Below are 27,004 nucleotides of genomic sequence, written 5' to 3' on the forward strand. Positions count from 1 at the left end.
ACGAGCCGATTCGGGTCTGTGAACGCGCTTCACAGTAGAACAGCTTGTGCGCATTAATTCCAGTTGAGTGCTTGTCTCCGGAAGACGTGCTGCGCCGATTCTGGTCTGGGAACGAGCCGATTCTGGTCTGTGAACGCGCTTCACAGTGGAACAGCTTGTGCGCGTTAATTCCAGTTGAGTGCTCGTCTCCGGAAGACGTGCTGCGCATTAATTATAGTTGAGTGCTCCAGCAGCCTGGGGCGCCTGTCGACATGCTGTGCTAATGATTACTGTGGGGTCTCATGCTGTGATAATTCTCACTTTCTGTGTTGTGATCGGAAGCAGGCGTATTACTGGCGCCACCGCCATGCCTTCATTAGTCATAAAAGCTGCATGGCAAGCGATAATTAGGGCGGCATGTTTTAGGACATTTTTAGCAATCACTTTGTTTACTTAGTGCTATTAGTGATATCTTTCGTGCATCCAATGCTCTATTTAAACGTGCAGTGTAACCATAGGGAAACAGACCCAATATACCCTTGAGGGCTTGGGCAGGTTTAAACAAAAAGGTAATGTGCCAACAAGGGATTTTGTTTGAATAAATTGTATCTTTTTTAGTGTAGGAAATTAATCTGGGGGTGAGTTCAAGACAAATATTCAACAACATGTCAATTAGCCGAACTAATCACATAAAATATGAAAACACACACACACGGGATAGCTTTTTGTGAAATGATCACAGATCTTTTTATATGTTAAATCAGTAAAAAAGGAGTACAGATAGACAATTAAATGTGCAATATGGCATGAAAAGAGACAAAAGTGAATGTTATCCACATTTCATGACAGGAAACATCTAATCCAAAAGGGAACACAGAGATTTGTCTCGTCCTAGGAGAACAATCAGCTGTACATAATTGATGTTATGGATATAGATGATGTAGTCAAACTACATCATCTATATCCATATTTCAAGGCCTCGGCCAATTGGAGCTCCTCCCAAGCTTTCAGCCTAATTTCCCTTTTCCTTTCTTAAAGATGGTTTGATAGTTATTTCTGGCCAACTTAACATCATATGCTACCTGTGCGTGACTCTTCAATGCTGTCAATAATGTTTTGTGAGCTGCTGAGTAAGCATTGTTAAACCAACAGCAAAAAGCCATCTCTTTGGGGGACTAATATTGAAAGATTGTTTGAAATGGACCTGCAAAGGTTCACAAAGGAGGAATAATTTCCCCAGGACCCCTGTTGTAATTTAAACAAGACATAAAGGCGGCAGTGGGGTCATTTATCATGGTTTGGATAAAGGTAGCTGTGTTGACTTATTTCCATTTTATTTTAAGCCCTAATTCCTAGTGAGTTCCCAGTTATCAGCCCTTTTGGGCCTTGGCACCTGAATAAGAGAGTCTAAGGAAATAATAATGGATTGACTGATACAGCTGCCAATAACTTCAAAACCAATCAAATAGGGCAGGAGTTCAGAAGATAATAAAATGGGGTAAATTTTACTACCAGCAATGATTTTCTGTGAACGTAGGGACTGTAGGATTACAGGAACTATGGACGTCATGAGCAAACACTAGATCGAACATCAATAATACTTCATTTAAAGCATCCCCATAAACAGAATGAGTAAAGTGAGTGGCATTGACATTACTTTTGCTACTCATGCCACACGCATGAGTATCAGACAATTTACAGGTGCTAATGTTGAAGGCTCCAAATCATATAATATGAGCAGAATTTTTGGTTTGATTATAGAACTTTCCTAGAAAGTCAAGAATTGATCAATAATAACACTAGTTGAGCAATTGAAGATGTTAGAATCAAAGTTAATTAACAGACCGTCGAAGTACGTGGGAAGTGATAAAAGGGAGACCAAAAAATAAGGAGAGAACCAGCATTTTTGTGCTTTTAAGTCCGATACCTTTACAGAGAAGAAATTTCCAAGGCCTCCTTTAGCTCTACCAGTCGAAGATGGAAATGCCTGTTGAAAACACACGTAAAACCCTTCAATGTGGAAATCAATTGTTAACCATGTTTCCTGACTGCAAAGGATCTCGTATTGATTGATTAACACTTAACCAGTCTGGCTTTAAGCTTTTTGTATGAGCCCTGGCAAAAGAAACTCTTCAACAATATCCAGAAGTTCACCAAACCCCTCAGCGAACCCATGGACATCACACCGTCCCAGGACCTCTGCAACAAGCTCGGCTCCGACTTTCACCTGAAAATCAAGGCCCTCTACGACAACTTCAGAAAACAGACTCTGGAAACCACCCTCAACTTCAGCAATGACAGCCAGCCCGCCATCACCACCTGGACACCGGTCACCACCGAAGTCACCACCACAACCATATAGAGCACCCACTCAGGAGCCTCCATGGACCCCTGCCTGCCTCACATCTTCCACAGAGCCGCCGCCATTGTGCCCAAACTACGCCGCACCATCAAAGCCACCTTCGAATCCGGCATCTTCCCCGATGACTGGAAGCGGGCTGAGGTCAAGCCCCTCCTCAAGAAATCCTCGGCTGACCCGACGGACCTGAAAAACTACTGGCCCATCTCTCTCCTTCTCTTCGCAGCCAAAGTCCCTGAGAAATTTGTCAACGCCCAACTGACCACCTTCATTGAAGAGAACGCCATCCTCGACTCCTCCCATTCCAGATTCTGCAGCAACCACCGCACTGAGACCGCCCTCCTCAGTGCCACCGATGACATCCGCATGCTACTCGACCAGGGACACACCACGGCCTTCATCCTGCTAGACCTCTCCGCAGCCTGCAACACCGTCTCCCACTGCACTCTTGCAGCCAGACTCCATGACGCTGGACTATGGGGAACTGCCCTCGACTGGATCCACTACTTTCTCGCCGGCAGACCCCAAAGGATCAGGCTCTCACCCTTCTTCTCCGAAGAGTACCACAAGGATCATCGCTCAGCCCCACACTCTTCAACATCTACATGGCCCCCCTCGCCGCCATCATCAGACAGCAAGGGCTCAGCATAGTATCCTACACCTACAACATCCATCTCATCCTCTCCCTCACGAAGAACCCCGAAGATACCAGACTTTGCTTCCTGGAAGAAATGAAAGACTCAGCAGCATGGATGAGCAACAGCTGTCTAAAGCTGAACTCCGAGAAGACAGAAGTCCTCGTCTTTGGACCCTCCCCCACCGCTTGGGACAAGTCCTGGTGGCCCTCGGAAAACACACACACCCCGACAGACCACGACTGGCACCTCTGCATCATTCTAGACTCCTCCCTCACCTTGACTCACCAGATCAACGCCGTCGCCACCACCTGTTTCAACTCCCTCCGCATCCTCCGAAAGACCTTCAAGTGGATCCACCCAAAGCCAGAAAGACCGTCACCCACACATTCATAACTAGCAGACTGGACTACGGAAACGCCCTTTACACTGGAGTCAACAAATCCCTGATACACAAACTCCAGACCATCCAGAACACTGCAGCCAGACTCGTCCTCGGCACACCACGACATGAGCACATGACCCAACATGTGCGAGACCTCAACTGGCTCCCTGTCGAGAAGAGAGTAACTTTCAAGCTACTCACCCACACCTACAAATTCCTCCACAACATCAGACCCAAATACCTCAATGAAAGTTTCTCTTTCCACGCACTCAGAAGAAACCTCCGCTCCGACGACCTCGCCCTAGCATCCGCAGAACCAGAGCAGGTGGAAGAGCCTGCTCCTACGTCGCAGCCAAAGCCTGGAACGAGCGCCCAATCAACCTCCGACACTCCCCTATCCTGCACACCTTCAGGATGAGCCTCAAGACCTGGCTTTTTCGCTGACCCAGAGCTGCACCCCCCGCCCGCAGCGCCTTGAGAACCTCACGGGTGAGTAGTGCGCTTTAACAGCCCCTAATTGATTGATTTATTTAATGTTCCATGAGATAATACTTAGTGTGCTCTCCGTATACATATTTGGCCGAGTTTCCAATGGGCCTTCAATACGCTGGGGCTTGGTGCAGCCCCCTGGACTAGAAACATGAACATGTTGTTATAATTGGAGCCCATCATACTACAGCCAAAACATTAGGAAGAGGCCTGAATCAAACTCAAAGAGTCCATGTCCTTAGATGCGGGTGGCACTTTGGAGTGGCGTCAATCAATGTCTTCTAGTGTGGCCAGACCATCAAAAGTATTTCTTGTCTGGATGTTCTATCTGAAATTAGGCTCAATGGTAAAAGCTTGGCACCAGTTTGAAGAGTTATAAAAATAACCCAGGGGTACCACGTGAATGCTGCCAGCTGGCTGATGTAGATTTTTTTTTATGTAGAAGAGGCCTTACCACCATTGATCTTTTACTGCTAACTATAAGACAATCACCCACAGTCTCCTTCTTACCATTGCCCAGCCAGGGGGTTCTCCGAATCATCAAGATTTCATACCACCAGTCTGACCGCCATCCCGTTTTAATTTTTAGCCAGAAGATCACTGTTAGACTTGGCATCTTTTGGCATGTTTCTCCTGAGTTTCTGCTTACTGACCTCCCGGTTTTGACTCTGTTTTTGCTGAGGTAGTGGTTCTGCGCACTTTTCTCACTGATGATCAGTGGTGAAGTGCAAGTGCTCCTGTGGTAAATTGTGTTATGGATTGGTGTTTCCATGATTTGATACTTGATTTACTTGTTAGTCCCTAGTAAAGTGCACGGAGTGTGCCAGGGCCTGTAAATCAAATGCTACTAGTGGGCCTGCAGCACTGATTGTGCCACCCACGTGAGTAGCCCTGAAAAGGTAACTCAGACCTGCCATTGCAGAGTCTGCGCGCAGTTTGTAACTGCCATGTCGACTTGGCCAGTGCACACACTTGCCAGTCCCTAACCTTCCCTTTTCTTACATGTCAGCCACCCCTAAGGTAGGCCCAAGGTACCCCTGTGGGCAGGGTGCAGTGTATGTGAAAGGTAGGACATGCCCTGGTGTGTGTGGCATGTCCTGATAGTGAATTACGGCCAATTTAGTTTTTCACTATTGCAAGGCTACCTGTTCCCCATAGGAAATAATAGGGAGTTTGTTAATAACATCTTATAAACATAACTGGCCAGGGGAATTAGGTAGGAAAACAAAGTTTAGTATGCCTGAACTCAGAATCTAAAGAGGCATCTTTTAATGAAGGGGATTTTTACATTCTGTGTTTGAAAATACCACTTTTAGAAGGTAGGTATTTTCTTGCTCGGTCATCCGTGTGCCTCTACTGGAATGTGTATTGCCTGTCTGGGTTTTGGGTGACAGAAGGCTGGGGAGCAAGAGTGGCTCCAGATAGTCTAGGTGGGTTAGGAAAGGGTTGAACAGACCTGGCCTGCAATTGGGGAAGGGGGAGGAGATTTCCTTGCACCTCAAAGGGCCTGGTCTGCCTCTGACAATGCCGTCTCCACCTCCTGCCAGGAAGTCACACCAGAGAAGGCAGAACTGGTTCTGGTTGGGCACAGACACTCTCTGCCTAAGAGATCAAAGGATTTTGGGATATAAATAGTGGGGCCCAGACCCCTGAACTTTAGAACTCTTTTGGACCAAGAAGACTGCCAAAAAGAAGAGCTGGAGAAGCTTTGCGGAGGAACTACCACTTTGCTGTGTGCTTTGCTGTGTTGGCCTGCAGTGGCTGCTTCTGTCTTGGGCAGTGGAAGGACTGGACTGAACTTTCTGCAATCTACTTTGTGAGTTTCTCCAAGGGCTTGAAGTAGAGCTTGCCCCCTGTTCAAGAAGTCTCAGGAACAGCAAAGACTTCAAACTCTTCTGCCCTCAGCACTGGGGACTGTGTGTTTTGTGCTGCAACAGAAGAAAAGCAACCCGACTACGTCTACGACACCGCTGCGACTCCGTGTCCTGAAGGCACCGCAGAGGGCACCGCCACAATGCCGCACCGCGACCCTGGTCTCACCAACAACGCCTGCTGACGCCGCCACCGAGCCGCTGCTCGCACCGCAACCTGTGGGCACCGCACTCCTCACCGCCTCGCTTCACGACGACACCTTGGTATCCCCGACAATGCCGCTCCACACCAAAATCGACGCCGCTGCTTGCACCGTGGTTTGAGCGCACTGCTCATAAAGTTACACGACGCACCGCTCTCATCTAGCACCGTAGCCATGGCCTACCGACGCCGGCTCCCATCAACTCCAGCGCTTCAGCAACGACTACACCGCTGCTTGCACCGCAACCTGCCAGCACCGCGACGAGCACTGCATTCACCTCTCACCGCGACCCTGGTCTCATCTACGACGCCATCTGATGCCGCCAACGAGCCACTGCTCGCACCGCGACCTGAGGGCTCCTAACTCCAACAGGAGGAGATCGATCTGCAACACGTGTGACTTCGAGGGCCCAGACGACTCCTGCACAGACCTCCGGAACCGCCGCCTGCGGACGCCGTGCTTTTGGAACCTCAACGAGAGGTCGCCGACGTCCTGCATTTCTTAAAGGTACTGTTTGCGGGTCTTCCCGACACCGTAGCTGGCCCGCGACACTGCGGTCAGCCAGAACTGTTTGGATCTGTTTTCTCACGACGCCGTGATAGCCCCAGACGGAGCTATCGACATCTAGGAACTATTTTTCAAGCATATTTTGATAACCGAAGATTTTTAAGTACTGTATTGTGGATTTTTTTAATCGTTTTTGGTCTTGTCTTAAGTATATAAAAATATTGGAAATTATTCTAAACTGGTTTGGTGTCCTTTTGTAGTGCTCATGGTGCAGTTCGGATTACTAAATTTCCCCCTGCTTCCACGGACGGAATGATTTCTCAGTCACACGCACATACACACATCACACGCTGGTGGGGACCATAACACCAACATTCATTCTCTCAAACTATCCGTGCCTACAGAGGGATATCAAATCCCAAACTACAGCTGTTCGCTTTGATAGAGGAAACCACTTCTACTGAATCACCCTAACAATTCCTCCATCAGGAGGTCAATCGGATCATTTAGTTGTTATTTAGTTTATTGATGCTTTTAACTCTCAAATTAATCAATAAACATTTCAAAGAAATAATCACCCGACACAGTAATACAAATAATGATTTTTCTTTATCTAATTCAAATGCAGGTTAAATCCTAATAATGCAATATCATCTTTTGTCATATTTACCTATTCTGGATAAATGTCGTTCTCCAAGTCAGAACTGGTCCTCATAAAATTCATCAGAGTTCTAAAGTCTCCGTCCTCTTCCGTCAGCATAAGGATCTCTGATCATCGATTCTCCGTCAATAGCTCGGCACAAAGTGGTCTCTAGCGAAAAGCAGCAGCATAGAGTAGCCCCTTCCCTCTCTAGACTACTAATATTTATACTAAAATTTACATGTAACAATTACATTTTCCCAATTCCCAGGCCGATGATTGGCTGAATTTGAATATATCTCAATACATTAGGAAACATTTTCAAATTTTCTCATGTGGAAGAAGTTTCACAGTAGATGTATGGGAAAGACTAATCCCAGGTACAAATTGTATCAGTTCGTTGGTAACCGGTTGAGTTCGATAGTTCATTTGCCATTTGCAACATTTGCTTCAGGTTCAGGGACATTGGCACCTCGCCCAGGGTAGTCTTCATGGGCATGGTCTGACAGGTCACACAAGGGACACGAACGAAGTCAGTGCATGCGCCTTACTCCATTGTTCAAATGATGAAGTCATGTACTTTAGTTAGGTTTCAGTCGGCGGCCATCTTTTGGTAGGCCAGAATAGTCAACTTTAAGCAAAGAAACACAAAATCGTAATTAATACATAGAAATGATTAAACAGTGTTATTCCCTTGCTAATATCCTTATGTGTATGCATTTATCTAGCCATATGCAACATTCAAAGCCGTTAATGCTGGTTTATTTAGGCGTAAATCACATTAACACTGCTCAAGCAACATTTGTCGTTTTAATATGCATACAAACTTAGTTCACTTATTAATTTTAGCCATGCAAATGCATTCCCATGTGTATTCTCTTGGTTAATAAGGTTGATTTAGTACCATCACATCAATCTATTAATTATTAGAATTAATCATTAATCATTTTAATATAAACTTATATAAATGGATTGGGTATATAAAAAGAAAACGTTTTACCCGCTCCATCAATCCCCCCTTTGGTGATTTTATCACCACAAACAAAACCCACAAAAATCAATTTATTTTCCCCTTTTATGGAAATTCGAAATGTTTTCTTGCTCAATTAGAATTCTGTTTCTTTTTCATCCTCTCTTTTGGTTTTGTCATACATACTCTCCTTCCATTCTTCCAATTCTATTTCATTAAGATCTCTTTCTGCTTTCTTTTCCTTCTTTTTGTAAGTTTCTCGTTTAACCTTCTTTTTATTTCTTCTATGTCTACAACACATACATCCTAATCTAAGTATTAATAATATGAAAATCGCACACGTTAATGGAAATAATATTTTTCCTAATATAGTACTACCTAGTTTACCTAAGAAAGCTTTAATAGCAGCCATCTTATTACTAATTCTAGTCCAGATACTTTCAACCTCCAGTGGTTTTATTTCATCATGCAATTCTGTAATATTCTTACTATATACCTTTAGATCTTTGCTTTCATCAGGAATGTAAGTGCAACAATGTTGAACTTTCAGCATTCCACAGACTCCACCCTCTTTTGCCAATAAAATATCAAGGGCAAGTCGATTTTGCATAATCATAGCACGCATGGCAACCAGTTCAGTGTTTACCAAAAGAAATCCTCCAGCGATGCTTGTTGACAAGCGATCCACTATGGTTGACAATTTCCGGATATTATTTGCATTCAAAGATATTCCCACTGCTGGTATCAAGGCTCCAAAAATATCACCTACAATTTCTAACCAGGTTTCTCTTCTGCTACGCATTAGTAGGTTATTTGGTCCACTATTTTCTACTCTATCCATGTGAAAGATCTTTGGAAAGACCAGGCCAACATAACATGTGCCATACCAATGGTCGGGCAACCTGTAATAAGCCTTGTTCCCACAAATATAGTACAGTCCAGGGAAAACTGGATCTTCTCCGCCTCTAAATCCCCATCCAGATGCAATAAAGTATGTATCATGACACTCACTTGTCCCTACATAATAATAATCATATTGGGATCTTTCCCTCATAATGCATAATTTGCCTTTCTGTGGTGAATCTATAGCTATTGTTGGACTAGCATCACTCTTTGTCTCCTTTTTCCCATCTATTTCCCAAATGTTTTCCCCTTCCTTATGTCCTTCTGCATTTTTGTGTATTTTCAATCTCCTCTCTTCAACCATATCCAAAAATGTTTTCTCTTCTGTTTTCAAACTGCAAGTTAAATTGTTCTTAAAAATATATTCTAGAGTTAGTTCTTTAGTTTCTATAAAAATCTCACCTAATACATTAGCAGCTTTTGCTGGATTCAATTCATTGTTCATGGGCAATTGTCCAAGAATATTATCTATATTAGACAAATTATATTCTAATTTCCCTACTTAATAAAATACACTAGTTAAAACGATACATGTTATTCCATAAGTTGCTGGGAGGTGATAAGTCACCCCTTCTGAAACAGAGGCAGGTAACTGCATGTATACATAGCAATCCCTTACATCCATTGTTTTTACATATTCATACAATAATTTTGAAAAAACATTGCTAGAAAAATCAGTTATTGACCTATCCTTGTGCATATGCTCAGTGCTTGTTCTAAATGGAACTACCTTTTGTGAACTTTTCACTATGTTAGTCATATTCTCTGTATGCCCCTCTAGCGTATCTAAAGTTACTTTGAAAGAGATCAAAAGAGCGAGTATTAATAGTCTTGTATAACAACAACATGTCTTGCACCATCTTCTCATAAAGGTACATCTACTCTTGTTATCATTAATGTTAGCCATCTTGTTAAAATTGACCGTGTCTTTTGACTTAGCCTCTTCTACTCCGCCTCTTGTAGCTTTCCTACAAGAGCTAAGACCTTATCAGGTGATCCAAATACTTCAATTTCTTATTCAATCCTTTATATTTCTACAAGGACCTGTTTGAAATTACTCAGCTTGGCCTCTCGTCGTTTTTCACTTCCTTCTCGTCATCCACATACAGAATTTCCTGATCTTCCGCTTCTTCTCCGATATCGGATAAGATAACTCTCAGGATTTCCTCTGTTTCTTCTTCCTTTACCACTCTCAGTAAAGTCTCCTCTGGATTTCCTTGACTTATACTTCTGGTTTGGTTTTCTCGATCGTTTGTTTGCTTCAGACACTTCTGTCTCTCCCTCTTTCTCTTTGTGCTGACTGGTTACTTCACTCACTTGTTCAGCTTCTGAGGGTTTGACTCGTGTCAATCGATATCTCAGTCTCTTAATTTTGTTTGGCCAATGATCTCCTTTAGCATTCCTTCTTGTTTTGCCATCTTTACTGTTTCTTTCCTCAGTCCAAGTTCTCTTTCTTAGAACTCGACTCTCTGGTATTTCAGTTTCACTGTCTTCAGATTCTGTCTCGTTTGGTTTTTCTTTTTCAACAGTCTCTTTTTCCACCTCTTGTGTTGGCCCTACTTCTGTCCCTCCTCGGGTCTCCGGCATGCCATTTTCCTGATGACTACTTGTCCCTTCACCTAGCTGGGTGTTGCAGTTCCCTACACCTCCTCGGGGTTTTTCCGCAATCTGTCCCTCTCTCTCTGTGACTGTCCCTTCTTTTCCTTCCAGTATTTTCTCAGGTGGAACTTCTTCTACTCTCTCATCTGGTGTAAATGTTACTTCTGACTGGACATTCTTTTCTTTTCTTTTCTTCTTTCTGTGCTCACCACTGGCGTTTTGTTCGCCTCCAGAATCTGAACCATCTGAAATTTGCAATCTTTTCCTCAGAATTTCTTTTCTTGGAGTCTGAACTAGTCTTGGCTCCTCTTCCCCCCTTTCAGGATTTTCTTTTGACTTTGTATTCTCATCGCCTGAATCATCACTCAATCCTGATTCATCGAAATATTCTTTCCCAATACTGTCTGCTGGATTTGGAACTCTCAAAGTGTGACTTGCATGTATCCAATTATTCAGTCCAGCACACTTCACAGCAGTTGTTGTAGTCAATATGACTTGCCTTGACCTTCCCCACCTTGGAACCAAGCAATTTCTTCTTCTGTGGACTTTTATTCTCACCCAGTCCCCTGGGCTCAGATCATGGGCTGGTTTCTTTTCAAGTGTGGTGGCATCCGCTCCAACCTGGTGAAACACAGAATGGACTGCGTCAGCCAGGCCTTTACAGTAATCCAAAATCATGTCATCAGTTATAGTCATCAGCTTGTTGACTGGTACAAACATGTGTCTCATAGCGTGTCCCATAATGATTTCGTGGGGACTCAAACCTGTAGTTCTGTCTGGAGTAGACCTAATGGTCATCAAAACTAGAGGCAAGACATCAGGCCATTTCATTCCTGTGGCTAAACACATTTTCCCTATTCTGTTTTTGATGGTACCATTCATTTGTTCGACCACACCAGAAGCCTCTGGTCGGTAGGCACAATGCAGTTTTTGTTGTACACCCAATGCTTCACAAATCAATTTCATGATCTCATTGTAAAAGTGTCCTCCTCTGTCTGATTCTATTGTTATTGGGAACCCGTACCTTGGGATGAATTCCCTCAACAAGAGCTTGGCCACTGTGATTCCATCATTTCTTCTGGTTGGGTATGCTTCCACCCACCTAGAGAACACACAAACTACCACCAAAACATACCTCAGCTTGTTATAAGGGGGCATTTCAATGAAATCTACTTGCATTCTGGTGAAAGGTCCTCCCTCCCTGCCTATGGTGCCTAGACTCACCACAGTTTTCCTTCCAGGATTGTACTGCTGACATATCAGGCATCTTTGACAGAGACTTTCTGCTATCAACCTGATATTTGCATTGTACCAGGTCTGCTTAAAAGCCCTTATCATGGCATTCCTTCCCAGATGTCCTTGGCCATGATACATCCGTGCCATGGTTGACATCATGCTATCAGGCATTACTGGTCTTCCATCCCGATAGACCCACACATGATCTTTCTCCCTGGGTGCACATCCTGCTTTTACCCACTGCTTCATTTCTTCATCTCCTGCTTCATCCTGCAACTGCCTCACTTCATCCCATGTTCCCACAACATTAGTAAACATTAAGGAGCAAGAAGACATTTCCTTTTCCTTTGACTGATTGATAGAATATTGGTTTCGTGCACAATACTAAGCCATATCAGTTGCAAAGCGATTCCCGGTAGTGATGTAATCACTTCCTTGACCATGAGCAGCACATTTTACCACAGCCAATTCTTTGGGCATTTGTATTGCCTCAAGCAATTTTCCAACCACTTCTGCATTCCTTATGGGAGTTCCACTTGAGGTCAGGAAACCTCTTTGTAGCCATAATTGGCCAAAGTCGTGGACAACTCCGAAGCCATACTGGCTGTCAGTCATCACAGTCACTCTCATATTCCTCCCAATTTTGCATGCTTTGGTCAATGCCACTATTTCTGCTACTTGAGCGGATTTAACTCCTTTCAAAAGTGATGCTTCTATAACTGCTGAAACTGTGCATACTGCATATGCTGCACTCAACACTCCTTCATCTGTTCTTAGACAAGATCCATCCACAAAAAACACATAATCACTTTCTGGCAATGGCAGATCTCTTATGTCAGGTCGAGGTTTCGTGCAGTAGTCAAGCACATCCAGACAATCATGATCAACATCCTCTCTTACCTACACTCTCTCTGCATCAGGCAAAAGTGTAGCTGGATTCACAATACAAAACAACTGGAGTAGTAACCAGGAGTGTAGGTGCATCCCCGACTTTTTGCGGGTAAGAAGACCATGCAGTCTGTACGCTTGTTAAGTGTTTACGTATGAGACATTTGCATTAGGTTAAAGGAAATAGAGTAGATTTGTTCAGCACATTCATGTATTATTATTTTGTTTTGCCTCTAGGTGATTAAGCTACATCACTACGGTGCCACATATCCACAGATAAGTAGGTACTTCGGTAGGTTGTATTGTTCCTTTTACCTCACTTTTCACTCACGTTTTTGCAGTAGTGTTACCTTTTCGGTCCTGACGAAAGCCACGGTCATTGGGTAGACACAGGTTGGCTGAAACATGTTGACCCACGAGGGCGCGGCCCTATAACGTTTGTGGATGCGCCCCCCTTACAATTTCTGCTGTTTTTAGTTTGGTGTCATTGGATACAGAATAAAATTTATTTTCCAATGATGATCAATTTTAAACCACTTTTTTCTACACACTGCATCTAGATTCACCACACTTATGACAGCTTTCTCAGTCTGAGATAATCTACCCTCCCAACTACAGTAATCAAAACATCCCTGAGCTCCTCCTTGTTACAGTAATCGAAGGAGTAGTAGCTCTATGACTACACCAGGTGTAGTTATGGGAGGTCCCAGATGATGAAGCATGCCACTTCGGTGGGTGATGGGACTTGGCCCTCTTCATGAGGACTTCTTTCATTTTTGAATGTGCTGACTTGTCGCTTCTTTTCTTATGAGTGTTTGGCTTAGACCCGCGGACTTTATTTGTTGTGCTGGATTCACATTCACACATCTCTCCAGACTCACATTGGTTGCACCCAGAATGACCTTCTCATACTTAGTCAGCCGACTATGGGACATGAGCTGTGTTCGGCTCCTCGTTAAGAGGATCGCCACACTATGAGGTACAAATACTCTTACTGGATACCCCATCACGATTCCCTCACTCTGCTCTAGGCTACGGCATGTAGCAGCTACTGCTTTTAGACACCCTGGCAACCCTATCGCCACTGGATCTAACATTGACGAAAAATATGCCACTGGTCTCCTTTGCCTTCCATGTTTCTGTATTAACACTGAGAGTGCACATCCGTTTCTCTCACTGCAGTATAATTCAAATTCTTTCTCATAGTCTAGCATTCCCAGAGCTGGGGCTTCACAAAGACTGTTCTTTAACTGTTTGAATGCCGCCAATTCTTCTTTATTCAGTTCAAGGGGGTCTTTAACCTCACTTTTTGTCAATTTTACCAATGGTTTGGCAATCAGGGAAAAGTTACTTATCCACTGACGACAGTAACCAACCATCCCTAGGAACATTCTCACCTCTCTTTGGGTCATTGGAGCTCTCATTCCTTTGATGATTCTGATTCTGTCTATGGTTACTTTTCTCAGCCCTTTATCAATGGTATGACCCAAATACTGTACTTCTGTTTTTTACAGTATTGCAATTTTGTTGGAGATACCTTTGGTCCTCCATCTGCCAAGTGATTCAGCAAAGCTATTGTGTCCGTTTCACAGGCTTCACGTGTCTTTGACGCCACTAATAGGTCATCAATATATTGTACCAAAACTGAATTCTCAGGCATGGTAAGACTTTCCAGAGATTTCTTTAGCAACTGATTGAAAATGGAGGGGCTCTCTGTGTACCCCAGTGGGATTCGGCACCATGCCAAAATACGCTCTCCAAACCGAAATGCAAAAATCGGCTGGCTGTCATGATGCAACGGAATGGAAAAGAAAGCATGACACAAATCAATTACTGTGTACCATTCTGCATCATGAGGAATCTGATACAAAATCACTGATGGATTTGGAACAATAGGACAACATGACACAACAATCTTGTTAATCTTTCTCAAATCTTGCACAATCCTGAACTTCCCACTAGGCTTTTTCAGTCCCATTATAGGTGAGTTACATGGACTGCTCAATATTTCTCTTAACACTCCTTGCAGGATCATTTTCTCAATGAAAGGTGTTACTCCTGCAATTATTTCGGGTGTCAGTCTGTATTGTGGAATGTTTGGGGAAACTGCTCCTTCCTTGACAGTGATTTTCACTGTGTCTACATTTCTCATCAGGCCTATATCTTCTCCAGTGAAATCCCAGACAGCTGCCTTCACTGTCTGTTTCAATTCTGGGGGCAATTCATCTGGATTGAATATGGCATAGGTTCCAGCAACCTCATTCTCTCTGTTAGCTATGGTCATTTTATACAGAACATCCTCATCTGGTGTTTCAAATGCTATTCCGTCTGGTGTACAGAATATGGTGCAATTCATTTTGCACAACAAATCCCTACCTAGCAAATTCACAGGACTGGTGTCACACACCACAAATCGGTGCATGTCTGAAAATTTTCCTATTCTGACCTTTACCGGTTCAGTAAGGTACGTTCTAATCTGGGTGTTTGATACACCAACTACTTGGATTGTTTCATCCGAAAGAGGAAGATTTTTCACGTCTGCTGATCCGACAGTAGATCGCGTAGCTCCAGTGTCTACTAGGAAAGTAATGTTTTCATCATTAATTTTCCCATCCACAAATGGTCCTGTCTGATCTATTTCTAGAGATGCGCCAAGTACGCACCCTTCTTCCTCTTTTCGGCACCGTCAATAAATCTCCTCTGACTCACTCTCGTCATTTTGCAGCCAATATTGTGACACAGCGCTCGCGCGTTGCGGTTTGTTTACCTGTTCTTCATTGGAGAATCCCGTCTCTTTACTATATCTTTGGGTGTTCCGGCTCTGCGGTAAGGGCGGTTTTGGCACCTGATTCTGTGGATTAACAGCCTTCTGCTGTTGCGGCGGTGGGCCACTCCCCTCACACTGCACCTGTGGATTTAATGATGGATTTTCATTATTAGTACTTGGTGGATATTTACACTCGGATTTCCAGTGCCCTAACCTTCCGCAATTGTGGCATGGAAGCTTCTTTTTAGCTTCTTCTATATTACCTTTCCCCTTTCCTGGGCCAAATCTCGGTTTAATGCCTGGATTATTAGCTTGTTCAACCAGCTGAGCTTCCTGTCTCTCTGCGACTTTCACTTGAGCCCACATTGCCTTTTCCTTTAGTTTTCGCTGCTTTGCCTCAATCTCATCGCTAAAGTATTTAGCATGCCTTAGGATCTCATCTATCTTCTTGCTCTGCCAGTCCACGGTGTGCTGCTTAATCATTTCCTCAATCTCGGGGCGCAGTCCATACACAAATCTGTACACAAAATGACTCAGGTCCTTCTCTCCCAGATTGTCATCCCCACTGAACTGTTTGAAAGCTAATATTAGCCTCTCATAGTATGCGTGAACTGACTCTTTCGCTTCTTGATGGGTTCGATCTATTTTAACCCAGTCTGTTTCTTTGGGAGGCACTTTGTTTTTCAAGAACACCATGACCTGTTCATATTTCTTCATTACCTCTGGGTCTGGTGCTCCTGTTTTGGGATCTCTCGGGTATTCTTTAGTGGGCCAATCTATGACTATCTTGCATTCTGCCCACAAGTCTGCTGGCACTATTATATCAAACAGACTATTCAGATCAATCCACAGCACTTTTGACAATTTAACAAATCTGTCTACCTGTCTGTACCACTCGACTGGCTTTTCTCGTAATCGAGGGAAGTCATTTGTAAATGACAAAATGTCCTGTCTGGTCCATGGGACATGCACATATCCCCCTCCTGGAATCTCTCTCATAGGGAACTCTGTCACCACCTTTTCCTTTTCCCTCACAGGAAACGCTGGAAATGTTCTGTCTGAGGTGTCATCCCGCTTTCTATACCACCTGCTTTTCCATTTGTCCACATCTCCCCATGTCCCTAATCTGCCCTATTCGTCCTGCAGTGTTCAGATTCTCAATGTCTTTTTCTGTGAAATCCACTCGGTAGGGCTTCTGTAAAGCTTTTACCTTGTCCATGTCAATTCCCATTTCACTTGCTATTTCTGCTAGTCTGTCATGTAAATTCTTTGCTCTCCAGGTGACACTTTTGCACAAAAACAATAGTTCCTCATCTTGGTAATTTTTCATCTTTTCTGTGGGGATGGTCCCTACTATCAGTTCTTCTAACACCATCCGTAATTTTGCCACATCAATGGTATGGGATTCTTTCTCTTTACCCTGCAAGCCCTTCAGCCATTCGCTCAATTCGTAGGTAGTTATACCCACTGATTTTTCTACATTCCCTGGTTCCGTCAGTCTCTGTGGTTCTAATATTGATCCTCCTACCATTCTGCTACTCTCTACAGTATCAGGACAATAGAATGGGTTATTCGACACATGTAATTCACCTTCACTCATAGTGTGTCTCCAGGAATTCTCTTTTGCTCTCATCAGGGGCTGTTCTGTCTGTCTATTGTTCACATACGGAACTGTTAGACCGTGCTCACTTCCTTTCTGCTTCTCAAAAATAGGCATAACAGGACCTATGGTCACAGGGACTGTAACTGCTTCTAGATTTTTCGTCAATTCTCTTATTTTCTCTGTCAGCTCTAATGTGGTTTTTGCTAGTTCCCTGGAATTTTCACTCTCTACCTTATTTTCCATTCCCCGTTCCCTAAGAGAATTCCTTCTCTTTACCTCTGGAGTCACAACTTCTGTCTTAATGATTCTCAGAGTCTCCCTCACTGGTGTATCTGCAGTTGGCGTTTCTGATTCCTTCCTGTACGGAGGTGGACTTTTGTAAAACATATCATCTAAGACATCATCATCTGTTTCGTTTGCCCCGTACCTTCTGGTTTCTACATGGTTTTTCTTTTCTATCCATTTTCTTCCCTCACTTTCCCCTGCAGTTCTCACTGGAAACAATCCTTCAGTCATACTTGCGTCTCGCCACCTTCTCATTCGATCACAATGAGTTTCGCGATCGTTTGGCCGTCCGAACATATATCGGTACCTACTGCCATTTCTCTGTTTTTCTCGCTCATGCATCTCGTCTTCCCACTCTGTCAACGCCTCAAACTGCGTAGGCCTAGGTCGCGGATCTAAGCTCATCATCCTCTCCCGTAAGTTCCTTAATATTGCCAAATTAAAGGAACCATTTTCTGGAAACGCTAAAACTCCGTCTTCCTTTGTATACTTCGCCCAATTGTCTAACCAGATGCAAGTATGGTACCCATATTTCGCAACCATGAAGGATGCGGGGCTTTTCGCTGGAGGAAGTAACTGTCCTTCCCTAGTCACAATCTCTTTGTCTTTCACAAACCAATTTCTTATTTTACTGAACAAAGATTTTTTCTTTTTCTCCGGTGAATGATAATACATCTTCCTTTCTTTCGTGAACCCTTTAGTCTTTTCTGCAACTATACGATCTTTGGTCCAATAACAACGCAACTCTCCCTCAAGCACCAATCCTGGCGCGTCTACGTCACTGTCACAACCTCCAATCCCTGCGCGACTCACACTAACGCACCAATCCTGGAGCGTCTACGTCACGGTCACAATCTACAATCCCTGCGCGACTCACACTAACGCACCAATCCTGGAGCGTCTACGTCACTGACTAGCTGTCCAATCCCAGCGCGGTCCTCCTGACGTCAGCAGTCGCTGCAGCAGCTCCTGCTCCTGACTCCTGTCTCGGGTCTACCCCTCCTTTACAAAACTACTCGGTAGACTTTGTTTCAATTTTACAATACTTGTTAGTTACAACATACAAACATCTCCATTGTCTGCTTCGCTAACCACAGAATAGTAAAAGACCTTTCCCACGAGAATTCTGTTTTCTCCGAGAGCAGCGCTTACCTCTGCCCTACTACAGAATCATTACGTCCGTTCGCAAAGTAGCACATCCCTCTACTTCACCCTTCTATCAAGCCTCAATTAACTGTCTTCTCCGGAATTAAGACACATAGTTGGTAACGCAATGCTCCTGAGAAATAAATCCAGAGTTCCGCAATTAACCCGAATGCTATTTCATTCACGCACTTTCACGCAAGAAAATATAGTTCATTCACACAGAAACCTGTCTTTTCCGAGAACAGCGAACAGTCTGTCCTACTACAGAATTATAATATACGTTAACAACGCAGCGCTTACCTCTACTTTGTCCTTTTAACAAGCTCAGAGAACACCTGCTACCTTTTCAGTGATAAGCGTTATCGGTATGCCAATTGGTTTCCTGGTATCTAAGACCAAAATTTCACAGGTAACCCTTTGCTATCATTCACACCTTTTCACACAGAAATATCACTAATGGTAACACTCAGTGATGCTACCGAATCGAACCCAGACAATGCGTTGTGCAACTTCAATTGTCACACATTTCTCCCATGTACCTACGGGCAACCACAATCCCGTCTTTCCCGAGAGCAGCACTTACCTCTGCTCTACTACGGAACTGTTATCAATTCCCGACTTCCTACCTCCCAGAAGCCGTTCAGATGACATAAAACTCAATACGACTTCAACATATAGTGTTAGTACATTTATCAGTATCAATCAATAATCGATAAGCTATATACATGCCAAAATCATCAAACCAAAACAATAAAAACCATCTCTAGCTACCAGAAATACTGGTGCAGTTCGGATTACTAAATTTCCCCCTGCTTCCACGGACGGAATGATTTCTCAGTCACATGCACATACACACATCACACGCTGGTGGGGCCCATAACACCAACATTCATTCTCTCAAACTATCCGTGCCTACAGAGGGATATCAAATCCCAAACTACAGCTGTTCGCTTTGATAGAGGAAACCACTTCTACTGAATCACCCTAACAATTCCTCCATCAGGAGGTTAATCAGATCATTTAGTTGTTATTTAGTTTAATGATGCTTTTAACTCTCAAATTAATCAATAAACATTTCAAAGAAATAATTACCCGACACAGTAATTCAAATAATGATTTTTCTTTATCTAATTCAAATGCAGGTTAAATCCTAATAATGCAATATCATCTTTTGTCATATTTACCTATTCTGGCTAAATGTCGTTCTCCAAGTCAGAACTGGTCCTCAGAAAATTCATCAGAGTTCTAAAGTCTCCGTCCTCTTCCGTCAGCATAAGGATCTCTGATCATCGATTCTCCGTCAATAGCTCGGCACAAAGTGGTCTCTAGCGAAAAGCAGCAGCATAGAGTAGCCCCTTCCCTCTCTAGACTACTAATATTTATACTAAAATTTACATGTAACAGTTACATTTTCCCAATTCCCAGGCCGAGGATTGGCTGAATTTGAATATATCTCAATACATTAGGAAACATTTTCAAATTTTCTCATGTGGAAGAAGTTTCACAGTAGATGTATGGGAAAGACTAATCCCAGGTACAAATTGTATCAGTTCGTTGGTAACCGGTTGAGTTCGATAATTCATTTGCCATTTGCAACATTTGCTTCAGGTTCAGGGACATTGGCACCTCGCCCAGGGTAGTCTTCATGGGCATGGTCTGACAGGTCACACAAGGGACACGAACAAAGTCAGTGCAGGCGCCTTTCTCCATTGTTCAAATGATGAATTCATGTACTTTAGTTAGGTTTCAGTCGGCGGCCATCTTTTGGTAGGCCAGAATAGTCAACTTTAAGCAAAGAAACACAAAATCGTAATTAATACATAGAAATGATTAAACAGTGTTATTCCCTTGCTAATATCCTTATGTGTATGCATTTATCTAGCCATATGCAACATTCAAAGCCGTTAATGCTGGTTTATTTAAGCGCAAATCACATTAACACTGCTCAAGCAACATTTGTCGTTTTAATATGCATACAAACTTAGTTCACTTATTAATTTTAGCCATGCAAATGCATTCCCACGTGTATTCTCTTGGTTAATAAGGTTGATTTAGTACCATCACATCAATCTATTAATTATTAGAATTAATTATTAATCATTTTAATATAAAGTTATATAAATGGATTGGGTATATGAAAAGAAAAAGTTTTACCCGCTCCATCACTCACACTGTATTACTGTTGATTAGGTGCAAATGCTTTACACACTGCCTCTAGGATAGGCCCCACTGCTCGTGCCAAGCTACCAAGGGGGTGAGCAGGGGTTATTTTAGGAGTGTAACTCCCTTATCCTGACTAGAGTGGTGGTTTCTGCCTGGCTTTGGCACATGCCCTAGCCTACCAAAAATCCCATTTCTAACAATCACTTTAGTCTTTAAACTTTGGAAATCCTCTTTGCTCATGCGAGAAACAGGTGGAACATTCTTTAAAACTAAAACATAGGGAGTACAATCAGGGGGAAGTAGGGGAAAAGAATAAACAGTATCACCAACTTTAGAAAGTAGACCTTGTAGGCCATTCTAACCATCCGGGATCCGGGAGCCCTTAGTAGGTGGAATACAGGTGCTGCTACTTGACCAAAATTTGTGATTTAAGGAGCGCACTCCTCCCCTTTCCTGAGCAGCGATCAATACTCAGCCATAGTGTTATTTTTCGCTGCGGTGTCCGCCAGTGTGCAGACACCGATTCCACACACCTTAGCGAGTGTGTAGGTAATTAAAATCTTTTTATTTTTTCACCAATCACGTGGCATCCTTCACTTTGCCACTCACTTCACTCACTGGTCCTGACGAAAGCCCCTGACACTCTGAAGTGGGCTGAAACACTTAGACCTACCACACATACAACTATTAGAAACTAACCTCTTTCGTAGTTGCACCACATAGTTTAATTTTAATATATCCTGAGCCGCCAATAATAAATTTACCTCGGCAAGGACTCTCAGAGATATTTTTAAACCTTCACTACATCACACTTCTGCACCACACCAGCTCCGCTGTAGCCAGGCGTCGCAGCACAACCGGGAGGCACTCGGCCACCCGGTTGGAGCCCCTATGATGAAGCATGACACCAACCAGGTTGGTGTGTGAGGGGCCTTTTAACCAACCTAGTGGGTTCCCTATCACTGCTTCTCAGTGATTGTACCAACACCTTCGGGTTCGTCCAGCTTTGATTAAACTGACTTATACCACAGGGGATACGGACGTACCCCACGTCTCCCTAGCTCTCTCATTGATCTTTACATTCTGAACGAGGCCCAAGTCTTTGGGCACTGCTTGCTGCCCCACCTGGGCTTGGCTTTCCCTTCACGTGCTTTGTAGAGGGTACCACATAATTTATTTGGCCGGGCTTGAGCCAGCTTGGTTAGCGATCAGACCAATATTTATAATAGGAGGGCACACCCCCGAACTGGAAGCCTGGAGATGGACAACAGGAGACCCAAATATTGGCACCCCCAATCCTGATGCAGATAAGTCAGAAGGCGGACCTTCACGATGGAGTGAAGAAGTCGGGTTCAAATTGCCCAGTTAGGCCTCGCTTTCCCCTAGCCGAGCATGGGTGGGATCAAGCTTATTAGAAATAAAGTCGGTTGTAAAAGATTTAAAATCACTGAACAAAGCGTCCAGGCCTTTTGAATCCGAATTATTTAATGATTGGCTATTCCCCTGCCAGACTTTCCAAGCTGCAATACGTTGTCTTTTAGGCTTCAAACGTCTTGTACTTTTCCTTTTCACTGACTTGCTTCCAACTGAATTAAGGTAGAGATGGTAATACATCATTACCCACTACGACCGCTATTGGTATAGTTGGGCAGGGGGCACCGTTGAGAGGCCCGCTTAATGTTTCCTCTCAGCGTAGCCGGTGACGTCAATATAGGGTGAGAAGAAATATTTGGCGGTGAAAAAAGAGGTAACCTACGCTCCGCCAACTCAGTTTCCTTCAAAATGACTCCGACTGCGCATTTTAAGAACCCGTCCAAGGTAGCCCCTGTATATTTGAGGGTACCGTAGCTTTCTTTCGTTTCCCCATGGAGAATGGTATTAACCAAACCACCTGAGTGGAGATTCCTTTCCCCTTAGAGTTTTATAAATCAAAACGGATTAGTAAGGGGCTTTATGTGCCAGATTTGATCAAAACGCTTACCAGAGTCCAGTGGCTGCTGGAGGAGGGGGGGGGGGGGGCTCAGCTCAGTACTCCGGCGGGAGAGCTGCCCCCCCTCCCTCTACCTTGCAGGGGGGGGGCGGCAACTTTCATTACGCCACTGCCAGAGCCTCAAGTCCTGTGGGCCAGAGCCAATAATGAGGGTGACCCTGCCCTGCCTCATCCTGTCGCTTTTGGGCGCAGGATGGGCCCGGGCTTCACCTGCCACGTTCCGTGGAGCGGTATTGCTGGAGCGCTTTTAGCGCTGTTGTATGTGCCCCGCCCCCTTGAGGCACAGACTGCAGGCGCACCTCCTGGCATTTACGATGCCGGAATTATGTACCGGTATAGACACATGCAGACTCACAAGTACATAAAAACCCACAGTTACATGCCCGCCTGGGTGTATAATGACGTAAAGATGGACATGTATGCACATAAATGCATACATGTGATCATCAATGATTTGAGACGCACAAGCGGAGCGACACTCATTCCTAACAAAAATATATAAACATGCAGGCACAAACTAGGACAGACACACACTGATAAAGCAAGCCAAACAGACACAGGAATAGAAACACTCTAGTTAAAACATACACATGTATACGTCTGTGGAGAGACACGCACACTTCAATAGACATACAGTCCCGAATGCATACCTCTCTTGGAGACACACATCTGTGCAAATACATGCAGGGGAAGTTGGACTGAAATACATTCTAATACAGAGAGTCGTGTGTTTATTGGTTTCTGTGTATCTGCTTTGCAGCATTTTGTGCATTCAGGGGCCTATTTCTGTGCCGGTTTGCGTCGCTCTTGAAACACGCAACATGGTGCAAGAGCGACACAAAGCCACCCAAGGCCACTTTGTGTGACCCTGAGTGGCTCCATACATCTGAAGTAAGGCAATGCCAAACAAATCACTGCATTGCCTTACTCTGCCATGGGGACGCCTTCCATGGGCGTCCCACGCAACTCCCATGGTTTTTGACGCATTCCCAGGTTTAACCAGAACTGCTAGACCTGGGAATGCACCAAAAAAACCACACCTTTTTAGGTCGGGTGTTACGAGGTGAAAGCTGTATTTCTCCTCGTTACTTCCTCTTTCAATGTGTGATGCATTTTGCAGCTCACATAGAGAGAGGAATATGCCTCTCAGGTTTGTTTTGGTGCAGGAAGGTGCCCCTTGCTGCACAAACACAATCCTGCCTGCAACGCAGGCACCCATGCACCATGGTACAACGGTGTCTGCGTTGGCACTAGGCTGCCAAAAGGGCACCAGTTCATGGGAAAGGGCAGGAATGCACCATATTACCCTAAATATGGCACGTTCCTGCCTTTCACTGCACTGCGTGACATTATTGTAAATAGGACCCTAAAGTTTGCAGCATTTTTGTACAAAAATCAAAGTAAGGCCTACACTATGCAGTGTATAATGGATGAAGATGGATAGATGAAGTAAAAAAATCTTTCAGTTATGGGTTCAGGTAAATGATTTCTTGAAGATGTTAGTTTTAAGAAGTTTGCATCTTATTTCACCTCTTAAGTGGGTTTAAGGCATTACGCAGTTTAGGGCCCTGGGCACCCACGGATCGGCTGTGATGTTTTAGCTTCTTGAATGAGAGATGTAGGATTGTGAGGCAAGGCAGAACTTAGGTTCCAGGTGGAAATGTAATGTGGGGTCAGTTTTTTGTAGCTACGTCTGTCTCTTGTTTCGTAGGCATTATGGGCAATGATGGTGCCTTGAATTACATCCAAGCAGTCACTGGGGGCCAGTGGAGCTCTTCCAGTGCGAGATTGGCTTAATGTAATGTTTGCAAGTTCCGGGAAATCTTTGCAGCTTGCGTTTGGAGTTTTTCAAGACTGCTAAAGAGGTTCTTTGATGAAGCCTCTATAGCTTATCTTACTAGTGTGTGTGACCCATGGCCAGGGGTCATGTGAATTCAATCCGATGGGTGGTCTGAATGAGAGAGTATTTTTTAGAGCATGAAGAGTTGACATTTGACATACTTCACAGCAGTGTTGATTTGGGAGGTGAGACCAAATCAGAGATGATTGCCAGGTTTTTGGCTTTTGGGGCTGAGGTGGAGGAGTAGAGTAGTGACGCCCTTCCTGGACTGGAATTCTTTTTTTCCTTTTTAGGAACAATTACATTTCTCTTTCAATGTTGGATATGATTCAGGTGGTGGGTAATGGCGGACAAACTGTCTGAATGAATTTCTAGGTAGACCTAGATCTGAGTGTTGTCTCCACACACCTGGACATTGATCTTATACTGGTTTGGTACTCGTGAGAAGGGGTGCATGCAACCATTAAACAGTAGCGGGGAAAGTGCAGAGCCTTGGGAGACCCTGCACTGTAGACTCCAAGAGGAAGATTCTGAAGATCCCCGACGCACCTGATAAGGTCGGTAGTTGCGGTATGAAGTGATCCAGGTTGGAACACTTTCAGAGATTGTGAACTGCTCTTCCAGTGTATGCAGGAGTCCAGTTTGTTTGCTAGTGTCGTAGGCTGCCGAGAGGTCGAGGAGAATCAAAGCAGCTTGCTGGCCCTCATCAAGAGCAATGAGGAGTTGTCATCTGGTTGGTGGCAGAGCCTAGTATGACTGAACTCTGGATATCCTGTGCAAGCTGCTGCTGTTCCACATGTTCACATATTCCTGCAGCTGATCAGTTGCAATCCTTCCCAGCATGTGGATCGGATATGGAAGTAAGGAGAGCGAGCAATGTTTTCCAGGACTTGCAAGATTACTGGGAGTCTGTTTAGAAGTGGGGTGACCATTGGATGTTTGAGCTGGCTAGGAGGATACTCCCCTCGACAAAGAGGGATTAGTCACTGTGGTCATCTCATTAGTATGGGAGGAGACTTGCCTTGCGCGGGATACAGAAGTTGGTTCCACTGGCAGACTAGATGCTTTGCTTCGTCAACCTAACTTGGATATTTCTGGACTGGGTTAAAGAAGTCATTGATGATTTCAGTGACTCAGGGTGGACAGGCGGGTAAGAGGATGATTGAACATTATTCATCATTGGGTCACTGACCTTTGTAATTTTTAATTCAAAACGATAGCAATAGGCAGGCACAGCAAGTTAAAGGCACACACTAGTACAGACAAGAACAGATAGACATGTACAGTAAGACCTAGACCGATACACTGGCACCTCTGCAAACACACATGTAGATCCAGCCACCCTGGTTCAGACCGACACACAGGCATATATCATTATAGGCATGCAATGGAACAGGCTCAGTTCAGACACATATCTCTATATGCAGGCGACCAGTGCATGCCAGTAAAGACACAGACCAATAAAACAACACGCACTTGTCACAAATACAGGGGCATGTCAGTAATACACATAAGCACTTTTACATATATATATATATATATACACATACATACATATACATAATGCATACATACCCACACATATAAATACAGTCAACCTCTTATCAGTAAGATACCCAAACACCAATACTGACGTAAAACTGTTACGTATACAAATGTGCATACACACTTAAATATAGACAGGCACAAATGTACATATCAGTAACACAACACAAAAGCAGATGCCCGATTCTAGTCTTTAATCCTGTAACATCCTATATAATTCTGTCCTTGCTTACATTCCATTTCGATACATGTACTAACATTCACCCTGAAAATGGGCAGATGCCTATGAAGCATGTTTGCTGCTCTGTTTCAGCCCCTTTTCTCTGACAACTATTCTCTCTGTGATTGGCTTTCAAAGCGTACCCTACTAGTTGCTTCTGGCTTTATGTATGTTCTAGCAGTTGGTTCTTTTTATTGCCTCAATCCAATGCAAGGTGCTCAGAAGCCAGCTTGATGTGGCCCTTGCTATATAAAACCTCAAACAAATAAAGAAACAAAATGACAATTGGAACACATGCTCATTTCAATAAGACACCAGAATAAAGCCATCGTTGGCGGCAGGATCTGCACCAGGAGCCAAGCTCAGGAAGCTTGATTATGAAATATCTTATTGGGTTAAGGGGTGCTGCTGCAAGGTTCTATGTATGCCAAGCAATTTTCAGGCGATAATAAAAATGTCAAGATAACTGGTGATGAATGTACCTGCTGGAGCAATCTGACTTTTGAGTGTTGGCAGCTTAGACTCCAATTCAATTCAATTAGCTTTATTCGGCAATTAAGTCATAAAAGCACATACAAACATTAAATATAAATACATATAAATTACCTAAAAAGATAAAATTACAATTAAATTTATAATGGCCGACGAGCTTGTGGTAAAAATTAGATTTAAAAGACTATACATGTCAGCTTATAATGTACAAAAGATAGCTAGGCATAGCTTTCACATCCCAATACTCTATTTGTCGACAACAGGTAGATTCTCCATAGAGGATATGCGA

At 43.8% G+C, this 27,004-nt stretch overlaps 1 long non-coding RNA gene across 1 annotated transcript in view; it reads left to right on the forward strand.

Moving 5' to 3' along the window:
• The window catches only part of LOC146833534 (uncharacterized), a 391,947-nt gene that overhangs the window by 195,991 nt on the left and 168,952 nt on the right, over positions 1 to 27,004 (forward strand). The gene's annotated exons all lie outside the window — the stretch shown is intronic.

The sequence above is a fragment of the Triturus cristatus genome, chromosome 4_2 (assembly GCF_964204655.1).
Source record: "Triturus cristatus chromosome 4_2, aTriCri1.1, whole genome shotgun sequence".
Lineage (NCBI taxonomy): Eukaryota > Metazoa > Chordata > Amphibia > Caudata > Salamandridae > Triturus > Triturus cristatus.